The 12,116-nt window shown below is 61.6% G+C and overlaps 1 protein-coding gene across 1 annotated transcript in view; it reads right to left on the bottom strand.

The window, feature by feature from the left end:
* Nucleotides 1–11,790, bottom strand: part of Znf469 (zinc finger protein 469) — a 33,635-nt gene extending 21,845 nt beyond the window's left edge. Inside the window, exon 1 of the mRNA XM_013507939.1 lies at nt 11,720–11,790. The gene's annotated coding sequence lies outside the window, so the exon portion shown is untranslated. The remainder of the gene's footprint in view (nt 1–11,719) is intronic.
* Between the last annotated feature and the right edge of the window lie 326 nt (nt 11,791–12,116).

Below are 12,116 nucleotides of genomic sequence, written 5' to 3'. Positions count from 1 at the left end.
ACCCATCCATCATCCATCTACTCCTCCATCCACCCATCCATCATCCATCTACTCCTCCATCCATCCATCCATCATCCATCTACTCCTCCATCCACTCACAATCCATGTACTCCTCCATCCACTTGTCCATCATCTGTCTATTCCTCCATCCACCCACCCATCATCCATCTACTCTTCCTTTATCCATTCACCATCCATGTACTCCTCCATCCACTTGTCCATCATCCATCTACTCCTCCATCCACTTGTCCATCATCCGTCTATTCCTCCATCCATCCACCCATCATCCATCTACTCCTCCATCCACCCATCCATCATCCATCTACTCCTCCATCCACCCATCCATCATCTGTCTATTCCTCCTCTATCCATTCACCATCCATGTACTCCTCCATCCACTTGTCCATCATCTGTCTATTCCTCCATCCACCCAGCCATCATCCGTCTACTTCTTCACCCACTCACCATCTGTCACCCACTCCATCATCAGTCTACTCCTCCATCCACCCACCATCCGTCTATTCCTCCATCCACCCATCCATTGTCCATCTACTCCTCCATCCACCTATCCATCATCCATCTACTCCTCCATCCACCTATCCATCATCCATCTACTCCTCCATCCACTCGTCTATCATCCGTCTACTCCTCCATCCACCCACCATCTGTCTATTTCTCCATCCACCCACCCATCATCCATCTACTCCTCCATCCACTCATCTATCATCCGTCTACTCCTCTATCCACCCACCATCCATCTACTCCTCCATCCACCCACCCATCATCCATCTACTCCTCCATTCACCCATCATCCATCTACTCCATCCACCCACCCACCCATCATCCATCTGTTCCTCCCCCACCCACCATCCATCCACTCCTCCATCACCCAGCCATCCATCATCCATCTACTCCATCCACCCATCATGCATTCATCCGTCTGCTTATCCACCCATTTATCCATCCATATATCCACTCATCATCCATTTGGCCATCATCCATCTACTCCCCCATCCATCCAGCTTGTACCCACCCACCCACCCATTGTCAGGACTTGAGTTCAGGTCCTGCGGCTTTAAGTGCTGCCTTCTAGCCCCAGCTCACTTCTGAGCTGAGGCTGCTGTGGTATCCTGGAGTGAGCATGGCCCCACTGCTCCTCAGGACCACATTTGTCCCCTGCCTCAGTCTAGAGGACCTGGCATTATGGGGCTGGGTGGTCTGGTTGTCTGCAACCACCACACTATGCCGTCTCTGGCTGCTCTATCCCAAGGAGGGCTGAGCAGCTGGAGCTCCTGCTCGGTAGTCAGCTCTGGGGTCTCCCTGGGCTGGGACCTTCAGCAGCCCTCTGCCTGGCACCATGGAGGATCCAGGGCCTTGGCCCCAAGAGCCATTGAGGGCTGGATGGGGAGCCAGGTGAGCCTGGGACTGTGGCCTCTGCCTCCTCCAACTCCATCTCCAGAGCCCTGGTTGCTGCTCAACGGGGATCGTTTCTGGCCCCTCCTGCACCTGCCAGCCTTGGCTGTCTTCCTCAGCCTCTGCAGGCTCTGCTGGCAGTGGCTGCTTTGCTGAGGTCACACAGGTCCCTTCCAGGTAACCCTGTGAACAGGGCCACTCCTGCCCTGGACCTGAGGCAGTGAGAGGCCCAGACAGGCCTAGGGTCACCACTGACCCTGAGGTGGGCACTGGGCCACTGCTGCCATCACAGCTGGAGGAGGGACTGACCCAGAGCCGCCTGCAGCCAAGGAGGCAGTGGGGTGCAGGTTCAGGAAGTGGCTGGGGTTAGGGCCACAGGGAGGGACATGGGACTCCACAGTGGCACTCACAGTCCCCTGTGGGCTGGGGCAGAACTGGGCTTAGGCTTGGGTCTCCAGAGTCAGGAGCCAGTGTCCTGAGGATGGGCAGGAGGCTTGCCATGAGCCTGTGCCCAGGGACTCTCACAACTCCTGGCCCCAGGATGCAACTGGCCCTAGCTGGCTGGAACCGGGGCACTGGGGGTATAGCTCAGTAGCACAAGCACCTGCCTGGCAAGCACAAGGTCCTGAGTTCAATCTCCAGTACCAAAAAAAAAAAAAAAAAAAAGTTGCCCTAGCTGGCTGGACCAGTAGGATGCGGTGGAGGTGAGGCCTGGGGTGTGTGGGGCCAGTTCTGCTTCGTCAGGTCTGGCGGTGGGGGTCCTGGATCTTGGCCTTGCCCAGCTAGGTGAGTTGCCACCAAGTGGAGGTGAAATCCAGCCCTGGGCACTGGGCAATGTAAAAGAGCTCTTGCTGTGCTCGAGGCAGGGGCTGCTTATTTGCAGCAGGGGAAGCAGCAGCCGCTCCCCCAGCTCTGGCTTCCTGTCCATCAGTGAGGAGAAGGTGGAGCCCAAGGGGTCGTTGGGGCACAGTCTTGCCAGGAGGAGCTCGCACAGCTGTCCCTGGGTCCCCTGGGACCCAGGAGGATGGCTGCTGTTCAAACGCAATTAGGACAGAGCTGACCCCTGGAGCAGGTCGCCACTGAGTCCCTGCCCGTCTCCCACGCCAGTCTCTGCGCTGCTGGGGCCGTTATCTCTGCGCCTCTCCAGGCCTGCTGCAAGGAGCAGGGCCTCCAGTCCACGTCGGCCGCTCCTTAGGGCCGCAAGTCACAGGGCTGCTGTACTGGCGGAGCTGGGAAACCACGTCCTCAAGACCACTGTCCTGTGGGCGCACAAAGTGCTCTCTGAGGCTTCCGTCTTCTCGCCTGGCCTTGTCTATAGCAGTGACAGAGACCCTGCTGTCCCTGGTGCCAACTCCAGTCAGGGCAGATGCCTGAGTCCCAGCCCCAAAACGAGGGAGGTGGAGGCAGGCACACCCTCACCTTGCCCTAGCTCCCAGAACACAGATCTGGGCTGTGTGGACAGGGGCTTGGGGTTTCCAGCGTCATGGCACCAAGATCTTTGTCTAGATACTCAAATCTGTAGAGGAGAACCGTCCACTCATCTAGGTCCTTAGCCATCCCTCTGTCTGACCTTCTGTCTGTGTGCCCATTTGTCATCCGTCTGTCCATCTGTCTGTCCATCATCCACCCACCCACCCATCCATCCATCCCTGCAGCTCCTGTCTCTGTCCACTTGTCTACCCATCTTTCTTCCCATCTCTCACAGTCTCTCTGTGTCTGTCTTTCTCTCATCTGTCTCCATCTTTCTAGCTGTTTTGCACACGTGCGCGCGCACACACACACACACACACACACCCCTCTGTACAAACATTCAGAGCTGTGCCTCCCTGGTGGGCTGAGTTTGCCAGTGCTGCCAAGCACAGCCTTGCCCTGCACCGAGGACCCTGACCCCCATACCCAGGTCCTCCCCTCTTCCTGTCCTTCCCTGATCCTTCTCAGCACGTGCAGGAACAATGTGCCCTGGTGGGGTGTACGCCAGGCCCCAGGGTGGGCAGCCAGGCCTGCTCCATATACCCCCCTGTCCCTGGCCGTGAGCACAGGATCCACGCTGCCTGGGGACCAGGCAGAGGCCGAGCACCCAGGGCCTGGAAGCCACTGTGAGGTATCCTGAGAACGGAGCCAATGGGGGAAATGACAGAGAGAAGGGGCCGGATTCTGAAAAACGCGGCGCTCCCAGATCCAGCCCCACCTGAAGTCCATTATCCCCTGGACCCTTCATCTCATAAGCCACTATGTTCCCTTCCATGCAAGTTGCCTTTCTGTGGCTTGCACTCGAGAGACTCCAAGGACACCAAAATACAGAGGACGTAGGCGGGTTCCAGCAGGCTCACGAGCGGTCTCTGTCTGTTCAGGAGACCTGAGACCCCGGGCAGTGAGGCCCTGGAGTGTGACCTCTGGGGACAGGGAGAGGAGACAGGCGCAGGTGTGTCTGGACACTGGCCAGGACCGTGAGCCGCGGCCATGTGTGTGGGCTGACCCAGTGAGGCATGAAGGGGACGGACTTCAGCCTGCATCTGGCCCTGCCACCTTGGACGAGGGAAATTGGAGGGGAAACAGCAGGGACCAACACCGGGGAGCTGGGCAGAGTCTGGGCACGGCGAGGGGTCTGTGTCGCACCCAAGGACAACACGCCTGGACCAGGAACCCAGTGACACTGCACACATGTCCATGTGCAACTGTGTCACCCTCGCAGCGGCGAGTGGCCCTGGCGCTGTGTGGACGTGCGTGGACGTGTGTGGATGGCAGGCACGGCCCCTTCCCTGCGTCCCCTCCTGGGGTCCTGTCTGCCTTGCTGTGGCGTAGAAACTGTGTCCCGGCCCTAACTCCCTGAAGCTCTCTGGGGTCGCCTCCTGTCAAGGGCCCCTGGGCAGAGCCGCTCTGCAGGACGGGGACGACATGAGGCAGCCTGGGCCTGTGCACAGCCATCGTGGGAACTGGGCATGGTCATGAAGGGTACGGGCTGGTAGGGAGGTCCGAGGTCCTGAAGGGGACACAGGTGGCTCTAGGGCCGTGAGGAAGGGCCATGTGGAAGCCTTGTTGACAGGACACTTGGGACCTGCTGGCCCCCTTTCCCACAGGCTCTGCACCAGCTGCTCAGGACACACCTGCGGGACATCCACCACAGTGTGGCAGTGTCCAGTGAATACAGCTGCCCTAGCTGTCCTGGCCACACTGGCCATGCCTGGCCTCAGGGACCGAGCTCAGGGAACTGAACTGTCCCATCCACACCAACGATCGGGGTTCCATGCCGAGATGACGGCGACAGTGACGGGGACGCCACCTCTTCTCTACTTCTTACAGGACCACCACGGCCTCTGTGGCTGCAGGGGCTCTGGGCTGCAGCCTCCCACCCAGTGTGGAAGGTGTCCCTGCTGCTGGACACAGGTCCCCAGGAGGCATTTGCTGGAAGCCATGACATTTCCCGCTTGTCCTTCCATGCAGCCAGGGACAGAGGGGACACTTGTGACCCATGGCTTCAAGGCCTTTCCAGGCGGGTCACCTGCACACTGGGCCTCCCCAGGCAAACCTCTCACACTGAGGTGCATCCCCAGCCCTTCTTAAAATTTTGAGACAAGACTCACTAAGTTGACCAGACTGGGCTCTAACTTGCAGTCCTCCTGCCTCAGCCTCCCGGAGTGCCAGAACTGTGCCTGGCTTAATCTGGAAATTAAAAGAGGGCTCAAACCCTTGCAATCTGAGTTCACAACAGTCTGAGATGTCTGATAGACACAGAGAAACACAGCATGGTACAAGGTGATTTACAATAGGAAAGGTGTAATCTGAAAACAACACGAGTCAGGCATGGTGGTGAATGCTGCAATCCCAGCACTTGGGAGGCTGAGGTAGGAGGGTAACCTGAAGTTCCAGGCCTGCCTGGGCTACACAGCGAGTTCCAGGGTAGCCTGAACTACATAATGAGACCCTGTCTCAAAACACCAAAAACTGTGATGTGTACTGGATATAGGGATAAAGTATAACATGCTAGGATGATAATATAAAAATGTGATGACATCCTGGTGTGTGGTCATGCTTATAACCTCAGCACTCTGAGAGGCTGAGGCAGGAGGATCACAAGTTCAAACTCAGACTGGGCAAGTTAGCAACTTAGCAAGATCCTGTCTAAGAGAATTTTTAAAATATCTTTTCAAGGTTAGGGCTATGGTTCAAATGAAGGTTCTTGGTTCAATCCCCAGACCATGTCTGCACACATGTGTGCATGCGTTCACAGGCACATGGGTGTGCCTTCTGGTGTGTGAGCCCCTTGCACATGCCCCCAGGGTCGGCTCCATTTGTCTGGCATAGGGGTAGCCACTTGGCCGGCATCCACCTCCACACCAGGCACAGGTGCCCATCTCTGTCTTCCTGGGGCTGTGGTCCCCACTGGGGTGGACATCAGGACAGGACTCTGGGGAGTCTTGCCCCACTGGGAGAGGCCTCCCAGCCCTCCTCTCCTCAGCCCGGTGTTGTGTTCTAGGCACCTGAGCGGCACCTACCCCAACATGCCTGTTCCCTGCTCACTGCTCTGCGATTGCATGTGCTATTTGCCTCACCTTCAAATGCTTGGCAGACTCCTACTCATCCTTCAAAGCCCATCCCCAACATTGTCCTGCCTTTTTCTGAGAAGCTTTTCATTTTAAGATGGCATAAGCCCCCTCCCTGGACCTCCGTGACTCCTTTTTTATTTTTTAAATTTTTTTTTATTTTTTGAGACCCGGTCTCGCTATGCATTTCAGTCTGCCTTTGAACTCACAATGTAGCCCAGGCTGGCCTGGAACTTGCAGTGATCCTCCTGCCTCAGCCCCCTGAGTGCTGGGATCACAGGTGTGCGCCACCATGCCTGGCTCTATAGCTCCTTTTTAAACCTGCCCTTTGCACGCTGGTCCCAAGTCTCAGATTCCTGGCATGCTTACACCTGCGGAGGGTCGAGACTGCCACCCCCACGTTCAGGAGCCCTGCCAGGCCCTGCAGTGTGGATGAGGGGAGCTGGGCATGTGTGGATGGGCGAGTTGGTCCCTGCAATCTCAGTAAACATCTGGCCATGGGGCCCGGCAGGAAGCTGACCTCGCAGGCACCCAGCTGGCAGCTGTGGCGAGGCTATAAATACACCCGGGCCTGCCCAGCGCCCTCCCAGCGGAAAGGAGGCAGCCGGGCCCTGTGCCTGTGAGGCAGCCGCCGGCCAGGCTGAGGCCCCTGGTCAGCGTGGCTGCGGCATCCGATTGTTATCTGAGAGCCTTGTGGCCGCCAGCGCCCAGGCCACCTGCTTTTCTTGGACATCCAGGCTGCATTTATGCCCCTAGCCTGGGCAGTAATTAGAGTCCCTGGAGGCTGTGTCACGTCCCCCTGGGCACCCAGTGGAGCTGCCCGTGTGGCCCATGGAAGGCCCAGCGTGGGCTCAGCCATGGCACTGCAGGCTCTGTCTTGGTGGGTACATCGGGAGCCTCGGTTTCCCCAAGTTGCCCACATGCACACGCACCCCTCCAACTCCCTTCCCTGCAGGGGGCGCTCCAGGGGCCATAGTCAGTGCCTTTCTGTCCTGGTGCCTGCCCCACACTGGGTGGCCCAGATCCTGCAGGTCACCACCCTGGAGGCTCTGGGCCCTGAAACCAAGGGGACTGCAGCCATGACCGGCCGCTTGCCTGTGCCGGCTGCAGGTGGTTCAGGGGCAGCCTGGGCACCCCAGTCACCCGGTCCTCCCTCCAGGGACAAGGCTGTCCTTCCACCCCACTTTCCTGGGTCAGCCCTGCAGCATTTGATCCTGGCTTCCACTGACCGTGGCCACCTAGCACTGCCCAGCACCCTTGGGCCAGTACCCCACCCTGTTCTCTGCTGTTCCCATGGTGGTGGCCTGCCTTCCAGTAAGGTGAGGCCCAGCGCCCACACAGCCAGCACTGGGCACAAAGGCCACCTGTGGAGCCGAGGCTGCTGCGTGGCTGCCCGAGGGAGTCTGTTCTTCCCACTCCTCGTGGGCGTCACATCAGAGGATGGCTGGGGAGGGGACGCCTGTTGGGTGGCCACGGGGACACAGGTGGGGTGACCACCTCCCATCTCGTGGGGAAGGCTGTGCCTACAGCCCCTCGCCTGGTCCCTGACCTGCCGGCTGCCTGCGGCTAGTGGCCCTGGGCGCCTTAGCCTCTCAGGAGGACTCCGCAGGCTGCTGTTTGCCGGCTCTGCCTCCTAGCTGTGTGTCCGGGACCTGGGTTAGGAGCCACAGGTCAGGCCTGGGCACCCGGAGCTCTCCCATGACTACAGGGCACAGGGGCTGCCCAGCTTCCTGGACTCGAGGCTACTCTGGAGTTGGGGTCCTGTAGCCCCCGTGGGGGCGGATATATCAGCTCCTCCATGCACAGTGACCCGGGACAGGCCAGGGCTCTGGAGGTGGCCGCAGGAGACTGTGCACATCTGGGACGCAGTGTGGGGACCCCAGTGCTTAGCAGGCGGCTGTGTGGGTTCTCAGGAGAAGGTAGGAAGGGTGGGGTAGCAGGACAGAGCCGCCGGCACAAGGACCGTCCACGAGGCCTGGCCTTGGCCCGTGACCACGCTCTCTGCCTCGGTTTCCCATTTCGGCGGGGTTGGACTCCCAGCTCCGTCCGGGGCCCTCTCTGGGGGAGGGTGGGCACTTCCTGCCCCGTGCCCAGAGTGCTGGGTGTGCAATGGCCCAGCAGCTCCCGTCCCCACTGTTGCTCTGAGGTACGCACAGGGACCCGTCGGGAGGAAAGAGAACGTGACACACACAGGGCCACGGGTCATCGCGGTGGGAACCTCGGCCGGTCCCCGAGGACGGGCCAGGTCACAGCTCGCCTCTGTCCTCACATGGAGCGTCAGCCAGTGTCACCAGGAACGGAGCCCGGCACACGCCGCGACACATGTTGTACGGCCTCGCACGCCTGGGCCCAGGATGGTGCTGTGCAGGGACGGAGTGGGGGAAAGGAATGTTCTAGACCTGGACGGCGGCGATGGCTCCACCCTGTAAACCTGTGGGCCACAGCTCTGCGCTTCAGCTTGGTCAGCTGTTGGATACGACGGGTCACAGACAGGGGACACCACACATGCTCTTGCCCACTGTGCCCAGCTCTGCAAACCTGGCCCTTCCTCCCGAGCAGGCAGCAGCCTGGCCAGTCCAGGGTCCCTTGTCCCCAAGGTCTGAGCTCTAGTTCTTGCCCTGATGGGTGCCCTGGCCACCTCCACACCCACACAGCCCCGTTTACACTGGGGGGGGGGGCTCCCCACGGCCCCTTGGGCTGTGAGGCTGTGCCTGCTGGCCAGGCCTTGGTGGACGCTCATGAATGTGGACTCTGTCTGGCTACTGGCTGGGCCCCTGCTGGGGCATCCAGAGACAGAAGTATGCTGTGAGGGTGGTCAGGGTATGGGGTTTCCCCAGTCCTGCAGGGGCAGGGTGGCCCTGTCCTTCGTCCTGTCCCCAGGTGGCTGCGTGGCTGCTCATTCACAAGCTTGGCTGCCCCAACCATGTGGTGTGGGGTGGAGAGGGACGTGGCCCGGGGCTCTGAGCGCCAGCTCCTGGCCCTGCTTGGGTTCCTGGGAGGTGACTGGGGTGACCCCTGGGCCCTAGCTCCCCTGGATCCTACCTGCCCTGGCCACCTCCCACCTCACTTTCTGGGTGCTGGGTTCAAGATGAGCAGCAGAGTGCCAGGTGGGAGCTTTGGTCAAACATCTAGAGTGGACATAGCACTGGCTGCAGCCCATCCTGCGGGACAGGGGGCTGAGTGACCTTGGCCCAAAGGGATGTGGGGGAGGGGATGGGAGGGGTGCCCACAAGCATGTGGGTGGGGGTGGCCCCAGGTCAGAGCCCTCCGCCTCCAGGGGACAGCATCTGGCGTGCACAAAGGTGGGGTTCGTGGACAGTTCTTGAGAGCAGGGTTAGGGTCTGCACACAGCGTGCACGTTCTACCTGGGCCAATGCTGCCACTTTGGGCACCTCTGGGGACGAGGCCCCCCTCAGGTGGCACAGCCTGCAGTGTGTGGAGGTCTGAGGTCTGACGAGCAGGGGATGGCTGGGTGCCCGGGAGCATTGAACAACCTGTCCAGTTGTCCTGTCTCACTTGCCTTCTCCCCAGGGAAACAGGAGGCTCCTAGCTGACTTCATGGTACCTGGTAGTCAGTCAGTCCTTGGGGCAGCCCTGCCACCACAGCCCTGGCCACCATGGCCATCAGAGAGGATAAATAAGGATGGGTCCGTCCTGGCCAATGCAGGCCTGTCCCCTGGGTCAGGAGCCAGCTGCTCCAGGGTACCCTCTGCCTTGCTGCAGCAGCAGGCACCCTGGCTGGCTCCAGAAGGCAGGAGCTGGCTTCCTCAGGGGCAGGCTGGGACAGGTACAGCAGGCACAGCACCCGGTCTGGCTGTGAGAGGATGCAGGATACCCAAAAAGGCTGGGATGAGGCCACGTGAGCAAAGCTAGGGTGGGTACCGCAGCTCTGGGGCACAGGCACAGGTGGTGGTGTCCAGCAGGAGCTGGGGGTCGGGTCTCCCTGTCCTCCCTGCCCTCCCCACCTGTGGAGCGGAGGGCGATGTCTAGGTGGTGGCAGTGGCTCTGGCTGCTGTCCTGTGCGCCAAGATCCCAGGCTGCTGGTGCCTGTGTCTCTGCGTCCCCTTCCCCCACACCCCTGCGGCCTCCTCACCTTCCCGGTGGGAAAGTTGAGTCTCACAGAAGCCTGGTGACTTGCCAGGGGCACCCGCGCAAAATCAGTTTCCACAGCCGGGACGGCGGGCGCGGCGCCTGATGCCCCATGCTGTGGCCGGGCCCGGGGCTGGACACCGGCTTCTTCGAAAGCGTGGGCAGTGGCGGGGGCGTGGCTCAGAGTCTGGGCTACTGGAGTGGCTGCTGGCTGGCACTAGGCCGCAGGGAGGCTCCAGGACAGCAGCAAGGGCAGCCCCGACTCCCAAGCTGCCTGATGCCCAGCAGGGGTGCTGGGCAGAGGCTGCCAGGTTTTTCCTGTGCCAGAACAGACAAAGGCTGCAGGCAGGAGGCCTTGGGCTCAGCCTGACGCTGAGTGTTCTCATAACTTCAGCGGATTCCCCTTCACAGCTGGAACGTGGTACAGGGTGAGCTCCCCATCACTGGCGGTATTAAAGCAGTGAGTGACCTGGAGGTAGGGGCTGGTGGGAGCACCTTCGACGGGTTGAAGTTCATGACCTCTAAATCCCCTCTGACTGGAAGATCCCCGGGGGTTTGTTGGTTCCTCCCCAGCCTGGGACAGATTCTGGTCACACTGAGCACATTTCTCTCTTTTGTGCCTCCCAGGCTGAGACGCTGCGGGGCCCGGGTTCCCCTAAGGTGCACATAGACACCTGCTCCTCCTTCCTGCGTGGGGCAAGGCCAGCGGTGGCCAGCTCTGTGGTGGGGGGCATGCGGTGGGAGCGTGGCATGAGAGGGCAGGGCGCGTCCCTTACACCCGCCTTTCCGGGCTGCCCTTCCTCCACCAGCCCCCGGCGCAGCTCCCTGGCCAGAACTGTCCGGCTGCTGGCATCCCCAGGGCTCTCGCTCTGTTCAGGAGTTCAGGCTGCATTGGGACCTGGGCCACTGTGGGACACGGTGCAGGACACAGCGGACCCCGTCCCCTCCTGGGCAGAGCTGGCCTCGGCACCTCCCACTGGCCGACAGGCGCTGTGAGCAGCGCTGCTGTGCTGTCTCCCCTCAACCTCAGCCTCGGCGGGGCGGGCGGGGGAGCGCATAACACGTGGCAGAGTTCCTGCTGGGGACGCCGAGCCCGGGCATGGAAGGAGCAACGCTGTGGCCTGAGCCCAGCTCCGCAACACCGGCTGCCCCACTGCCAGGGGCTGGGGGCAGGGCCTGGTTCCCAGGTCCAAATGCAGGACAGGGCACGGGGCCTTGGAAAGACCCAGCAGGCTCCCAGCTGCCCCTTCCGGTTATGGCCACGCGGGGCGCAGTGTCCCACAGTCCCTCCAGCCAGCTCCCTGGCGGCGCCTCGGTCGGGGAAGACAGGGCTGGGTGGGGGCCCCCAGTCCCCTTCCTGACAGGAACCAGCAGCCTGGAGCCCTGCGGAGAGATCCACCCCTCCCGCCAGACAGCGTCCTCCGAGGAGACTGGGGGACGCACCACGGGGGACGGCAATGAATGAGCCGCCTGCTGCGGCTCCGAGCCCTGCTCCCGGCCCGCTCCTGGGCTGTGCTCTGCACCTGGGCCGGCCGAGCCCAGGCCACCCTGAGCCTGATGCCCCGCGCCTGGCATCCACAGCACGTCCTGGCTATGCGAGGGGCTGGAGGGTTCGTGGCACGACACAGCCAGGTGATCCCCGGACTGCCAGCCGTCCCTGCGTCCCCCACACTCACCTCCCGCTCCGGCCCGCGCTGTTCCCCCGCTTGCAGCCGCACAGGGTCCGGGACGCAGCGCTCATCACCGCGGGCCGCTCGGGCTGCCCGCCCGCCGGGCACGGAGCCGCCGCCAGGCCGCGCCGCGCCTGGGGCGGGGTGGGAGGAGAGGAGCCGCCTCCGCCCGGCCCAGGTCCTCGGGCCGCCACAGCCAAGTCCTCACAGGCCGGGCTGCGGGACGGACGGCGGGCGACCCGTGGGTCGCTGAGCCCTCAGCTTGGGTTACAACCCCTCCCCGGCTATTTTTAGTGCCACTTTTCCTAGGTGTTACTGTGTGGGCCCCACCCTCGCCGCGGGGTTCCCATGGGACCCCCCCACCCTGCCAGCAGCTGGGCAGTAAGGAGAGGCTGCTGCAGGC

Source organism: Chinchilla lanigera, unplaced genomic scaffold, assembly GCF_000276665.1.
Source record: "Chinchilla lanigera isolate Chin_1 unplaced genomic scaffold, ChiLan1.0 scaffold00140, whole genome shotgun sequence".
In the NCBI taxonomy this organism is placed as follows: domain Eukaryota; kingdom Metazoa; phylum Chordata; class Mammalia; order Rodentia; family Chinchillidae; genus Chinchilla; species Chinchilla lanigera.
Note: the sequence above shows the minus strand (reverse complement) of the source record. Positions and strands in the feature narration are given on the sequence as shown.